This window comes from Eptatretus burgeri, chromosome 13 (assembly GCF_056783735.1).
Source record: "Eptatretus burgeri isolate ZD-2024b chromosome 13, Ebu_testis_v1, whole genome shotgun sequence".
In the NCBI taxonomy this organism is placed as follows: Eukaryota; Metazoa; Chordata; class Myxini; order Myxiniformes; family Myxinidae; genus Eptatretus; species Eptatretus burgeri.
The window spans coordinates 31,426,194-31,431,193 of NC_140973.1; the positions used below are offsets into that span (position 1 = coordinate 31,426,194).

The 5,000-nt window shown below is 46.9% G+C and overlaps 1 protein-coding gene across 1 annotated transcript in view; it reads right to left on the minus strand.

The window, feature by feature from the left end:
• LOC147014185 (macrophage mannose receptor 1-like) overlaps positions 1 to 5,000 on the minus strand; it is an 88,712-nt gene that overhangs the window by 1,377 nt on the left and 82,335 nt on the right. The gene's annotated exons all lie outside the window — the stretch shown is intronic.

Consider the following 5,000-nt stretch of genomic DNA (forward strand, 5'->3'; position numbering starts at 1 on the left):
CTCATTCCGTGCTGTCTTCATTGATCCCTCATAGTTTCTTCTCATCACATGCCCAAACCAATACAAACTATCCTCTCTAATCTTTTCTGTAATGCACGACTCTGGCTTTTTTGTGTATGCCCTCATTCCTCCACCGCTCTTGAACTCTGAGAATACACTGAAGTATTCTCATCTCTGTCCTCTCCAGCAACTCCTCTTCCCTTTTTCTAAAAGCCCATGTTTCTGCACTATACATGAAACCAGCAAGATCAATGTTTTGTAGATTTTTATGTTCAATTTTCTCGGTATCCTTCGATCACAGAAGACACCACTAACTTCCTTCCACCTTATCCAAGCTGCCTTCACTCTGTACCAGACTTTTGCTTCACAACCTCCCTCTTCCTGTCCTGCTGAACAAAGGAATTGGAATTTGTCCATTTTTTTCATTCAGCTCTTCACCTCTTCTCTCCACAATCTTGACCCTCTCTGCTCCAGTCTTACTACATACACACAATAACCTCTGTCTTTATAGCATTAAACCAAAACTCTGCAATCTTAAGGACCAGTGGTGGAAGAGAAAAGCAGAAGAAATAAAAGGTTATGCAGACAAGAAAAAGACTAAAAGTATATATGATGCCCTCTGACGAATTTATGGATCACACAGAATTGGCCTTGCACCACTACGATCAAGGGATGGCACAGCTTTCAGGCCAGGTATGGGAGCATGCGCCGAGCAGCGCGTCGCTGCGTCCACTTTCCACTGGTAATCCAGGGGCTTCCGTCTGGCCATCCCCCAGGCAGACACCTGGCACATCCCCATCTCCTTGAGATGATGGTCAACCTGCTGCAACCATGAGGCACGTGGTCGGCCCATTGGCCTCCTCCACTCACGAGGCTTCCTCGCTGAGAGAATCTGGCGAGCAGTATCAGCATCAGGAAAGCGAGCCACGTGTCCATGCAGCCGCAGCTGACGCTCACGGACAATGCAGGTAACAAATCTCATTTGAGTCTCTCTCAGCAACCACTTGTTGCACACAAAGTCCGACCAGCAATAGCCAAGGATTCTCCAAAGAGACCTGGTACTAAAGGAATTAAGTCTCCCTCTCAGATCCCTGGTCAGAGTCCAAGTCTCACATCCATACAGCAAGACTAGAAGCACCAAGGACCTGAAGACTCAAACTTTCGTCCTCCTCCACAGGTACCGACAGCGCCACACACCATGATCTAGTGAATCCATGACTCCCCAGGCCCGACCCAGACGTCTATTGATGCCTGGTTCACAGCCAGCAGAGACAGGAATATCCCTGCCAAGGTAGGGAAATCTCCCCGTGACCTCAACATCCTCACCACAAACATGTACAGACAAGTTAGCAGCATCCAAGATGTCAGTGGAAGCCTGGATCTTAGTTTTCACCCAGAAAACCTGTAATCCCAGTGGCTCCAACTCCTCATTCAGCACTTCGAAGGCCTCCAAAAGGATATCCAGAGTCTCTGTAAAGATGACTGCATCATGTGCAAAATCAAGGTCAGAGATCTTGATAGTCCCAAACGATGCACCGCAGCTTAATCTCTCCAACATCCTCCCCAGAATCCAGTCCATACAAGCGCTGAAAATTACGGGGACCAGGACACACCCCTGATGAACTCCAGTAACAACTGGAAATAAGTTGGAGATGGTATCCCCACATCTCACAGCACTCTCAATACCAGAGGAAAGTTCAGCACAGCTTTACGAACTGATAAGGTCGGCATACATAACCGGTGGCAGGAGCATTTTAATGAATTGCTCAGCAGACCTTCAGCAGTTGATGATCAGGTTATCACCGACATAGAACAACCCCCAATAGACGAGTCACTTGAAAACCCACCAAGCATAGATGAAGTGAGAAAGGCCATCAGCCAATGCACCAGTGGGAAAGCACCAGGTGCAGATGGCCTGCTGGGTGAAGTCCGCAAGAGTGGTAACTAGGAACTCATTGACGCATTGTTACATTTTTACCAGTAGATATGGACTGAGGGCCAAGTGTTACAGTATTTCAGGGATGCCACTGTATTTCCTATTTTCAAGAGAAAAGGAGAAAAACCCCAGTGTGGAAACTATCGTGGCATTTCCTTTTTCTCGACAGCTGGCATGATACTTGCTTGGGTCTTGCTTAATTGACTCACTCAAGAGATTGCCAATAGGGTGGTGTCTGAATCACAATGCGGGTTCCATGGCGGTTGTGGAACAATGGATATGATTTTTATAGCCTGACAAGCCCAAGAGAAATGTAAGGAGCAGCACAGGAACCTGTATGCCGTGTTTTTCAACCTTACCAAAGCATGTGCTACAGTGAACAGGGAGGCACTCTGGAGGATTCTCAGGAAGTGTGGCTGTCCACCACACTTTGTGAGAATTATCCACAGCTTTCATGATGATATCTAAGCCACTGTGTGCAACAATGGAGACGCATCCGAACCATTCACAGTGAGAAATGATATGAAGCAAGGCTGTGTGCTTGCACCCACACTGCTCAGCATCAACTTTGCAGCTATTTTTTTCCGACGACACGAAGGAACTCAGACGGAATCCACATCCAGTATAGAACCAGTGGCTGGTTGTTTCATCTGCGAAGGTTCAATGCACCTACCAAGGTCAGCTCAGAGACACTTCTGGAAATCCTGTTCGCAGACGACTGTGCCTTTTTGGCGCATTCAGCCGAGAGCTTGCAAAATATCTGTGACAAATTCGCTGCTGCTGCCACTAATTTTGGACTGACTGTCAGCCTTATTGGGATCCTCGGATCGTGAGTTCAAATACACCTCGGCTGTTGAATTAATACCAGGTGGGGTTGACTCTGCCTGTCATCCTTCTGAGGTCGGCAAAATGAGTACCAGCTTGCTGGTATCCTGTGCCGGAGTGGTAACCTGTCCAACATTGTGCCCAATAGCCAAGGAGACTGCTTAGGCAGCACCAACGCTCTGCACAGAGTATGGTCCCAATGGATGGATCAGCCTTAAGAAAACTGATGTCATGATGCAAGCAGCACCTGAGCAAATGCCACCAGTTCCAAGAATAACGACTGAGGGTATATTACTCAAGCAAGTCAATCAGTTCACCTATCTCGGCAGTGTTCTCCAAGATGATGTCAACCTGGATTCAGACATAGCCAACTATATTTACAAAGCTTCAAAAGCCTTTTCCCTGCTGAGTATCAGAGTGTGGAGAGTTAGAGGCATCCATCTTCACAATAAAATCCAAGTGTACCAGGCAGTTGTCCTCACCACCCTGCTCTATGGGTCAGAGACCTGGACAACATACCGATGCCACATAAAGCAGTTTGAAGCTTTCCATCAGTGGTGTCTGTACTCAATAATGTGCAATTCCATGGCAGCAGTGTGTATGCAACTGTGAAGTACTGGAGCGAGCCAGGTTGTCTTGTATAGAGGCAATGCTTATGGATGCACAGCTACGCTGGATTGGACATGTTGTTCATGGGCCAGATACTCGTCTGCCAAAGCAAATGTTTTATGGACAGATCAAAGATAGCAAACGACATCAAGGTGTTCCAAAGCATAGATTCAAGGATGTGATTAAAGAACATCAGAAAGCAACCAACATCGACAATACGTCTTGGGAGGATATTGCCCGTGACAGAGCAAAATGGAAAGCAGCAGTGGTGTGGGGAACAGCTGAAACCAGTCACGTGATTTAACTTGAAGGAGAAGCGTGCTCGAAGGAAGGAACCAATGCAAATAGTAACAAATGAAACAGATGCCACATGGATCTGCTGGGTGTTCCAGAGAGGGTGTAGATCAAGGATTAGGGCTTCACTCGCATTAACGTGTGTCCAGAGGCCAATACCTCACCTCAACATTTTGACAGTCATCGTCGACACCGACGTTCAACCATCAATTCTCAATCCCTGCCTCCATAAGCTCTCTTGTTATTCCAACAATCTTCTCTGCAGCTCTTCCTTTGACTCTGCTGTTATGACCAAGTCATCTGCGAACAGGAGCTCCCACAATTCTCTGTCTGATATTGTCGCCCAACACATTGATCACGGTCACAAAAAGGAATGGACTCGGTGCAGAACCCTGGTTGAGACCAATCTCCACTCTAAAATGTTGTGAGTCCCCATTCACTGATCTTACTGTAATGCTGGCTCCCATGGACATCTCCATCTGTGATTCTAACAAACTTCTCAGGTACATCCTTTTTCATCAAACAGACTTCTCAAACAATACACCACTTCTCAGAGAAATTCCGATTCTGCATCTGTGCATATGCCTGGGGTTGGCTTAATGGTTAGGGTGGTGGGCTTGGGATCCTTGGGTCCTGAGTTCAAATCCCACTCAGCTGTTGCATTAATACCAGGTGTGGTTAACTCGGCCTGTCATCCTTCCGAGGTCGGCAAAATGAGTGCCAGCTTGCTGGTATCCTGTGTCAGAGTGGTGACCCATCCAGGATTGTGCCCAATAGCCAAGGAGACTGATTAGGCAGCATCAACGCTCTGCACAGAGTATGGTCCCAATGGATAGATGAATGAAATCTGTGCATGTTGGATGGAGATCGTGCAGTTCCTCCATGCAGTTCATTGAAGCTAAGTTTTCTGGACCAGATCCATCGTGTCTTTCTGCTATATATGCATTCCTGTGTTGCTGTTTTTGCTTTCATCCAATTTTCCATGTTAAATAACATCTTGTTATTTTGTATTGTCAAATTTGTGTCCCTGTGGCTCTGGCCGACTCGCCCTGGCCACAGTTAGTTGGCATGCAAATCATGTCTCTGCGCCGATGCTGTGTGCTCGTTCCCCTTCTTTCCTCCCAAGTATTGTCCTTTCAGCTTCCACAACTTTATCATCTTCCCACTCCTCGCTTTAAAAAAAACAACAAAAAACCTCCTCTCTACAGTATTTGTCCCTGAACCCTGCTGTTGGTATATCCCCCTCCCCCACATCCCTTCCTCTGCCCTCTCCTCTTTTATGTTGTTCCTTTTGCTCTGTTCCGTTCTGATGCATTCGATGTTCTAGCTCCTTCAC